Genomic DNA, 10,347 nt, shown 5'->3' on the forward strand with positions numbered 1-10,347 from the left:
ATAATTTCTGTTGACTAAAAGAATGGCAGTGAAAACCTTGGCATTAATTTTTAACGTTCTAAAATGTTACTTTCTGGACATTTTGAGAAATTTCAATACAAAGGCAGTGGTCTGCTCATTCATTGTCTATGATGATTTTGCACTGTATCAAGAAGCTAGAGAGATAGAAGCTAAAGTTTATAAGACAGAGGTTCCTCATCACCGCATTCATCAGGGCTTCTCAGGGATGGTTCTGCAACAAAATCACCTGTTATATTGGTTAGGATGCTTTTGGCTGCAAGTAACAGGATATTCAGCCAAAACTCCCTTCAAAAATACAGATTTACTGTTCTCATACACAAAGATGTTTGAAGGTAGGTGGGTCCAGGGTTTGTTCAGTAGCTCAATAATATCAGGGCTCTAGGTTGCTTTCTGTCTTCAGCTAATCTTGACTTTTCTTCATGGGTGAATGATAGCTACTAGAATTGTCCCAAGAAACCCATCCACAATCCCAACTTCCCTTGCCTCTTCACCTGGTCGTTAAAAGACAAAAAGAGGAGAGGATTTTCCTCCTCTCTCTCTGTCTTTATTAAGAAGGAAAATCTTATGGTAATGTGCCCCAATAATCTTGCCTACAAATTCCAATGGCAAGAAATGAATCATGCTCAGTCCTTAGCCAATAAGTGGCAAAGAGGAATGGTGTTACAGAGATTGATTTACACCAATCGTGACTTATCCCTGTGGCTGGGGAAGGAACCTGCTGGCATACCTGAACACTTGGCATTTAGACGGGCAGTAAGTCATGTCTGTCCCACTTGGGGTAGATTCAGTCTCTGTAGATTCTGATTTTAGTGGACCTAGAAATAATGTTTTAAACTTTTACTAAATCTATTTCACTTTGGTGAGGGGAGAGAATAAAAAGAATGAAAACAAGTATTGGGTCCCTTCTTATATAGGGGTAATTTCCTTTTATTCTTATCTCATGTAGTGTTTTGCTTCATGAGTCAATGGAATTACTAAATCAATTAACCAAATAAAATAGCAGTTGTTTTCCTTTGGTAACTTGCCTCCATGTATTTGATACACCTAAGTCTTTCAGATAAGGTAGTTCTCATCCAGGGAAATGTTGTTAGTCATTTTAGTAATTAATTGCCTAAGAAAATGTTAAGCCCTACTCTGAGCCTGATCTGAATTCCTCGTTGCTGGGTAGGGTTCCTTTTGGAAAATGAGCATTAGATCACTGTTGTTCAGCAAATACAGAAACTGGAATGTTTCTGTATGTTCTATATAGAAATACTATATGAGACTGAGAACCTATACGTTCAACACATGAATGGATGAACACAAAGGTAGGAGATTGTTGTTATTACAATCGTTACAGAGTATTGAACAATCACAGTGATGCTCTTTCAAAGGCATGAATACAACCCAGAGTACTCTAGCAATGTCTTAGTCCATTTTTGTTACTATAACAAAATACCACAAACTAAATTATTTATAAATAATCGAAATTTATTTCTCACAGTTCTGGAGGCTGGGAAGTCCAAGATCAAAGTGCCAATTAGATTTGATGTCTGATACGAACTTGATCTCTGCTTGTAAGATGGGGCCTTCTTGCCATGTCTTCTTCACATGGAGGAAGAGACAAATGCTGTGTTCTCAGATGGTGGAAGGGAAAGAGCCAAAGGGACTCGGCTGCTCCCTTCGACCTCTTTTATAAGAGCACTAGTCCCATTCATGAGGGTTGAGTGCTGGTGACTTAATCACTTCCCCAAAGTACCCTCCTCTTAATACCATCACCTTGGCAGTTACATTATTCCAAAATCTGAATTTTGGAGGAACACAAGCATTCAAACCATAGCAAGCAATATATGTAAATTCTCCATAAGATTACCCCTTTAAATGTCAGCCTATCCAAATCACAGGCAGCAAATAGCAAGAATAAAAAGTCTTTATCCATGTTTTTTAGCAGTAACTGAAATGATAGCGGTAAATCTATTTTACTTGACTGAGAGCCTATGGACATTTGCAAGTTGATAGTTCCTTTATTTCTTCTGTAATATTATGGAAAGTACTTGTAAACATTTAGATTAGTAAGATAATTTGAAAAAGAGAACTTTTAACAAATATCTCTGTTTGTGAAAACATTTTTACAGAAATGGTTTCCAAAGTATGCTTCACTTGCCAGAAGGAATAGGGGTGAGTAGACAGGGCTCCTGCAGCACCACCTAATTCATTCCATTTGTAGGATTTAAGGATTAGGTTTCATTTGATGGAAGATATTTGACATAAAGATATAAAGACCAGGGCCGGGTACGGTGGCTTATACCTGTAATCCCAGCAGATCATGAGCTCAGGAATTCGAGACCAGTCTGGCCAACATGGTGAAACCCCGTCTCTACTAAAAATAGAAAAATTAGCTGGGCGTGGTGGCCGGCACCTGTAATCCCAGCTGCTCGCGAGGCTGAGGCAGGAGAATAGCTTGAAACCAGAAGGCAGAGGTTGCAGTGAGCTGAGATCTCTCCACTGCACTCCAGCCTGGGCAAAACAGCGAAACTGTCTCAAAAAAAAAAAAAAAAAAAAAAGGCCGGGCGCGGTGGCTCAAGCCTGTAATCCCAGCACTTTGGGAGGCCGAGACGGGCGAATCACGAGGTCAGGAGATCGAGACCATCCTGGCTAACACGGTGAAACCCCGTCTCTATTAAAAAATACAAAAAAAAAACTAGCCGGGCGAGGTGGCGGGCGCCTGTAGTCCCAGCTACTCGGGAGGCTGAGGCAGGAGAATGGCGTAAACCCGGGAGGCGGAGCTTGCAGTGAGCTGAGATCCGGCCACTGCACTCCAGCCCGGGCGACAGAGCGAGACTCCATCTCAAAAAAAAAAAAAAATGAAAACCGAACTTGAAAATTTTGAAAACCACTGCTGTTGGTGATTCTAGGCAGTTATTTATCTTCTTTGAAAATCACAACTACAAAAAATGATTTTAAATTGTGGCATGTGGAATTAAGTTACCTCAAATCAAATCACCAGACTATATCTATGAAAAATATTACCAAGAAATGTGATATCATTTTCCTTTCTCTAAAGCTTTGGGAATTGCATAGATTATTTTTAAATGTATTTAAAATTTGGGCTGGTCAGGGTGGCTCACATCTCTAATCTCAGCACCTTAGGAGGCCAAGGCCAGTGGATCACTTAAGGTCAGGAGTTTGAGACCATTCTGGCCAACATAGTGAAACCCCATCTCTAACTAAAATACAAAATTAGCCAGGCATGGTGGCGCATGCCTCTAGTCCCAGCTACTTGGGAGGCCAAGGCAGGAGAATCACCTGAACCCAGGAGGTGGAGGTTGAAGTGAGCCAAGATCATGCCACTACACTTCAGCCTGGGTGACAGAGCGAGAATCCATCTCAAAAAAAAGTATTTAAAATTATATAAGAAAATCCTATTAAATCTTAATAATGTAGAAAATAAAAATGAAAGTCCAGCCACTCCTCTTCCATTTCCCTTCCCAAAGGCAATTGCTGTTAAAGGAATTTTTTTTCTGTTTTTTCCGTAACAGGTACATATATCAAACTGCATGTATTCTTGATCTCTTAAGGACAGTTTTCTTTCAAGTGGGGAGAAAAGATTAAGGAAACTTTTTTTTTCTTTTTTTATTTTTTATTCAGAGTCTTGCTCTGTCGCCCAGGCTGGAGTGCAGTGGCCTGATCTCGGCTCACTGCAACCTCCGCCTCCCAGGTTCAAACGATTCTCCTGCCTCAGCTTACCGGGTAACTGGGATTACAGGTGCCCGACACCATGCCCAACTAATTTTTGTATTTGTTTAGTAGAGACGGGGTTTTACCATGTTGGCCAGGCTGGTCTTGAAGTCCTGACCTCAGGGGATCTGCCCACCTCAGCCTCCCAAAGTGCTGGAATTACAGGTGTGAGCCACCATGCCCAGCCAAGAAAACTTTATTTCAACTTCATATCTCTATGATTTTGGTGGCATATGACCCTGATACTAGAAGATAAAGTTCAAATTAAGCCAAGCAAGTCTCTAAATATGGGAATCAGTCCCGTAGGAAACTCTGAATACTGGGTATGCTAGAGAAAGGCATGAATGGCCTGCAGCCTTCGCATGTGATTTTAGAAAACACCTCACCCACTAACTGATGAGCAAGTGGGCAGTCACGACAGTCATAACACCCAAGTCCCTTTGCTTAGGCCAGACCTCACTCTTCTGTTGGATTCTGTATTTGAGCCATAGAACCTTGACTAAATTCATGTTATTTACTGAATTTATAAGATCTATAAAATTTTGCCATTTGAAACAGACCAAGTTTTTTCTAATATAATTTACAGGTTATCAGTTTAAATAATGCAATATCTTCATTTCATTCAGAAGCAGAAAAAATCTTTTGTTTCTGCATACAGGCACTTTTAGTGTTCATCTAAAACAGCAGTTCTCAACCATTTTGGCACCAGGGACCAGTTTCATGGAAGACAATTTTTCCTTGGACCCAGGAAGGTGGGGATGGCTTCGGGAGGATATCAAATGCATTATATTTATTGTGCACTTTATTTCTGTTATTATTACATTATAATATATAATAAAATAATTTTACAGCTCACCATAATATAGAATCAGTGGGAGCCCTGAGCTTGTTTTCCTGCAACTAGACGGTCCCATCTGTTGGTAATGGAAGACAGTAACAGATCATCAGGCATTAGATTCTCATAAGGAGTGTGCAACCTAGATGCCTCACATGCACAGCTCACAATAGGGTTCGCACACCTATGAGAATCTAATGCTGCTTCTGATCTGACAGGAGGCGAAGCTCAGGCAGTAATGCTAGTGATGGGGAGCGGCTGTAAATACAGATGAAGCTTTGCTGGCTCGCCTGTCTGCCGCTCACTTCCTGCTGTGTGGACTAGTTCCTGACAGACCACATGATACCAGTCCATGGCCATGGGGTTTTGGACCCCTTATCTAAAAGATACCTTGCCTTCCTCGTTCTCAGTATAATTTTCTGATATACAAAAGTCTCTCAAAGCATCTCAGTTAAACTGGAATTTTTTAAAAAGAAAAGCTCCTTAATTCTTAGAATCTTAAAACATGCCTAAATGGCAAGTTATCTTTTAGTCTATTGATGAATACTTCATTTATTTTTCTTTTTGTGAGACAGGGTCTCATTCTGTTGCCCAGGCTGAGTGCAGTGGCACAGTTACGACTCACTGCAGCCTCAACCTCCAGGGCTAAAGCAGTCCTCCCATCTAAGCCTCACAAGTAGCTAGAGCTACAGGCACACACCACTATTCCCTGCTAATTTCTAATTTTTTTGTGGAGACAGTGTTTTGCTGTGTTGCCCAGGCTCATCCTGAACTCAATTCAAGACAGCCTTTTACTTTGACCTCCCAAAGTACTGTGATTATAGGCATGAGCCACCACACTGGCACCAATAATTCAAAATATGTAAACAAAATGTGTCATGCCACCAATGTTGTACAGTCTAAATGGATTAATAACTCTTTTGCTTATAATAAACTCTATAACATTTGTAAAAATGGGAAAGTGTAAAGCTGAAGATGATGCAAGGTAGAAAATAAAAATATTTACATTTGCTTTCAGCATGTGTTTTCAAACTTACAGGTGTATGTGGGCATATATGAGTAGGATTTTAAACAAATTATAGCAGAAACTAAAAAATGCAATGCAGTGACTTGGTAGAAATGACATGAAGTCAAAGATATAAATTAAAGAACTATCTCATTATACAAACTTTTATAGTTTTATTATGAGGCCGATATTGGCTGCATTGAGAAAAACTATTTAGCTTCTCTAAACTTTAATTTTTTCATTTAAATATTAAAGAGGTAGGCCTAGTTCGGTTCTAAAGGGCTTCCCAACTATTATTATTCCATTAATCTGTGATTCTTAGTTACTTAGAAACCATCTAGTTTCTCTATATTTCTCCTGCTTTTTAATTTTTCCATCACAGACACCCGGTGTCTCAGATAAATTCTTAACAGTTCTCTTGAACCTTCTCTGGTACCAAAGAAGTAGTTTAATGTTGGGATTTTAAAAGACTTCCATGAATATAATGAGAAAATAAGATTCATTACATACAATATTTCATTTTACCAGCACTGTTTTGAAAAACAAAGCATTTCAGTTAAATTAATTTTCTGGATAACTGACACCTATTTTATTAAATACCAAATTTTGTTTAGTTTAACATTCTTTTAAACAAAATCTCTAAATTGTACTATCTATTTTAGTGCCTTTTAAACACAAAATATACTAACATAATTTTTTCTTTTTATTTTTAGAGGGGGACAGAGCCTCACTCTATCACTTGGGCTGGAGTGGCACAGTCTCCCAGGTTCCAGAGATTCTCCTGCCTCAAGTAGCTGGGATTACAGGTGGCTGCCACCATGCCCAGCTAATTTTTGTATTTTTAGTAGAGATGGGGTTTCACCATTGGCCAGGCTGGTCTTAAACTCGTGACCTCAGGTGATCCACTTGACTTGGCCCCCTAAAGTGCTGGGACTACAAGTATGAGAATCACTTTTCCAAACATTGTTTATTATACAGGAGATCTTTCAGGGCCAATTCAGGTATAAAGGTTCTTACTGGGGATTCATTTGGTGGCAAGTGACAGAAACCCAAATCAAACTGTCTTAATGTAAGGAATTTATTGGCTCATCTAACTCAAAAGTAGCTGCTTCTGGATGTACCAACAATGTGGTGATTAATTTGGAGTTTTCCTCCTTTTCCATATTGAGAATCTTCTTTGCTCTGTGGTCATTTCATTCTTTGGAGAGCTTTCTTGAGTGTCACAAGTGTTTTCATTAGCAAGTCTAGGTTTAGCAACACCAACAGAGAGCTCTTTCCCAAAGGTTCCAGTAAATACCCAAAGCTGACTCTTGTTGGTGAGGTATGTTTCAGTCCTCATGCCTGAAACCATCAATGTAACAAGAGGAAGGAGTTCCCTTATTGACCAGGGCTGTCAGTGATCCTCATCCCTGGATCACTGGTGGAGCACGTGGGTTGGGGAAGTCAGAATGACAATCTCACATGACCACATGGAAGGAGAATAGAGGAGGTGTGGAGTTCACAAAAGAAAATTAATGTGCTGTTACCAAGAAAGGTGATGGAAAAGGTGCTTGGCAAGCCAACACTATAAATATCCCTTGTGGAAAGATATGTATCCCCACATTTCATGACTCTTAGATTGCTGTCTTTTTCATCTCTTTCACTGTCATCAGTCACTAATGCTGCTCTCAATTTGCCTCTATCACAGCAATCTTTTCCTGAATTTTAATATTTAACACCTAATCTTCTGAGGGTTTGAAAAACAAAGGAGCAAAGTCATTAGAATTGTTTTCAAAATAAGGGCCGGGCATGGTGGCTCACGCCTGTAATCTCAGCATTTTGGGAGGCCTAGGCGGTGGATCACCTGAAGTCAGGACTTGGAGACCAGCCTGGCTGACATGGCAAAACCCCATCTCTACTAAAAATACAAAAAAATTAGCCAGGCGAGGTGGCGGGCACCTGTAATCCCAGCTCCTCAGAAGGCTGAGGCAGGAGAGTCTCTTGAACCCAGGAGGCGGAGGTTGCAGTGGGTCAAGATCATGCCACTGCACTCCAGCCTGGGCGACAGAGCGAGACTCCGTCTCAAAAAAAAAAAAAAAAAAAGGGTTAATGGGCACTGAGTGAGTCCTTAAGAACCTTCTATGAGTAAAGAGAATAAACTTTCTAATAAGAGTTTCATGACATTTTTTATGGCCCTTCAAGGGTCATTTTTGTAATTTCAAGACCCAATGACTATGAATAATAAATACCATGAACATGGTCACTTTAAGTAAAGCTAACATTTTTGAAATTCTCCTGAATTTAAGTGGGTTCCTGAAGTGAGACATGCGTTTTAAATGGTCTTTTAGAAATGGAAACACAGCAGAGAGCAAACAAATACAGCTGACTAGTTGTAAGATCTCTTACTGGGCTTATTAAAAGACTGGTATTTCATTTTATCCTTTATTTCTGCAGTAGTTTCTGATCATGTATAAGTATTTTGGCATTTGTGGTTGAGAGTATTGGAAAATAGGGAAGTTTTTTGGAATGTAAAATTATATAAATCCCACAGATGTTATAACATACCAAGTTGTGATTGTTTATGTTTAAAATGACCCCGTGATAACATTAATAAAATTTGTTCACAAAGGCTTCATTTTAACCAATAGTTTGTGTCTACTAAAAATAATAATTTCTAATTTGTGACTATTTAAAAATAGTTTTTGTAAGTGGCAGAATTGGGTGATTTTGAGAATTTGATGAAAGAGATGATTCTAGTGATACTGCCAAAGAATTTCTATGTAATTCTCCTACTGAGAAAGGTGAAGAAATGAATGTTACATCCACCTCATCAAGAAGTGGGCCTCAAAAATAGATGAAAAATCATGACCAAATAAAATCAATGGGATTAAGTAGTAAATTCTTCAAGATTGAGGTGACTTTGTCTTGCTTAATAGGGAAAACAAAACAATTCTTAAAGATTCTTCTTATGATAATCAGGAAGAAGGAATATGCGTGGTTAACAATAACCAACACTATTGAATGCCACCTGTGCATAGTTAGAACTATTCTTGTCTCCCTTTCATAAATAAGGAATTAATCACAAAGAGGTTAAGCAATTTGGTATATGAGGAAGATGGACTTCAGACTCAGGCTTATCCAAATCCGAACCCAGCCCATCTTGTCAGTTACCATATTTGGGGTCATTCACTTCAGAAGGTAAGGGCCAGGTGCTGTGGTTGGAGATCTGATATCCTAACTCTTAAATCTGATCTCACGTTACTCTCAGCCTCCTGCCACAGGCTCCAGCAGTTTCCCCTCACACACCACTGACTTTCTTGCCTCCATGCCTTTAAGACAAGTGTTCTCTGAGTCTAACATTGTCTGGTCAAGTGACTTTCTTTTATGTTCTCAGTCTAAATTTTGAAATAAGTTTTTTAATTTAAAAAAGTATATATACAAACATATATATATACACATATATATCATTATATAAGCATATTTATTATAAATTATATATAATAAGTAAACTAAAGGTTTTTTTGAGATGGCACTCTGGTTACCATTGTGTTTTGTAATTAGGAAAAATGGTGGTGGTGGTAGAAAGATTATGATGTTCTTTGAAATTTTAAATGCAAATTTCTTGGTACTTTGTTGAACAGAGAAAATGATTCCTTGAGGGAGGGGTCCTGTCTAATTCATCCTTGTCTTTATGTCTAGCATAGTGCCTGGAACACATTAGGCACTTTGATATGTGTTGAATTAGATTTTCCCTTCTCTTACATAATTTTCTCTTCGATTCTATCACAAGTTTGTAGTGTGTACCTCTATCAAGATACTCATTGTACTTGTTGCATTAGGAGTAAGTTTCCTTACTAGTTAAAAAAGAAGAAAAAACTTGATTAATAGTGGTTTAAACAATTACCCCAATGCTTGGCAGTCCAAGGCTGATGGAGCAACTGGAAGATGTCGTCAAGGAACCAGCTTCTATCTTACTTATCTACTATCCTAAGTAGAGGGCTTTTATTCTCATGCTTGAAAGATGTCTGCTCTCCTTCCAGCCACTGTATCTACATTCTAGGAAGGAGAAAGGGAAATGTTAGAGGACAAAGAGTACAAAGTATTATCCTCTAAAGGCCTCCCCCAAAGCTCCCACCTAAATCTCATATGTAGAACTGTTACACATGGTCACCTCTACCTGCAAAAGTGGCTAGGAACTGGAGTACTGTATTTGCCTTGCAGCCTGTATAGCATGGAAAGCCAAGGGAGAATGGGTTGAAGTGAGTGTTTATTGAGCCAATTGGTAGTCTTAAGGTTTTCTTAGTTATTTGGTATAAATTTATTTTTCCTGGTATATGATAAGTCAGTGGAAAACAAACACTGTGTTTTGGTAATCTTTGAATTGCCCACAGTGACTAAAAAGTAACTATCATAGCACTTCCCGTAGTGTCTAAGACATTGTGGCTACTCAGTCAATTGTGTATTTTTAAACTTTAATTCAGAAATAAGAACCAGGCAAGAGTTAGTGACTCTAGATTCTCCGAAAAGGATGGAATCCAGAGATTTCCCTTTAGTGACTCATTCCTCATATCAACATTGGAAAGTTACCTGGAGCCTTGCTGCTTCATCCAGTTGGCCCATGAGAGAGGACAATTTAACACTGATATTGCTTGGAATGTTTTTAAGTATAACTCAAAAAACAGTGTGGGAAAGAAATCATAAAATGTGATTGGTCAACAAAGGCTTTTTTAAGAGAAGTAAAAGGTGGATAAGAATGATGGTAATATACGAGAATCAAGCAAAAAAAAAA

The 10,347-nt window shown here is 38.8% G+C and overlaps 1 protein-coding gene across 9 annotated transcripts in view; it reads left to right on the top strand.

Moving 5' to 3' along the window:
- Positions 1–10,347, top strand: part of SLC9B2 (solute carrier family 9 member B2) — a 67,036-nt gene that overhangs the window by 2,733 nt on the left and 53,956 nt on the right. The window lies entirely within an intron of this gene.

Source organism: Rhinopithecus bieti, unplaced genomic scaffold (genome assembly GCF_001698545.2).
Source record: "Rhinopithecus bieti isolate Rb0 unplaced genomic scaffold, ASM169854v2 scaffold_9690, whole genome shotgun sequence".
NCBI classification, from domain to species: Eukaryota; Metazoa; Chordata; class Mammalia; order Primates; family Cercopithecidae; genus Rhinopithecus; species Rhinopithecus bieti.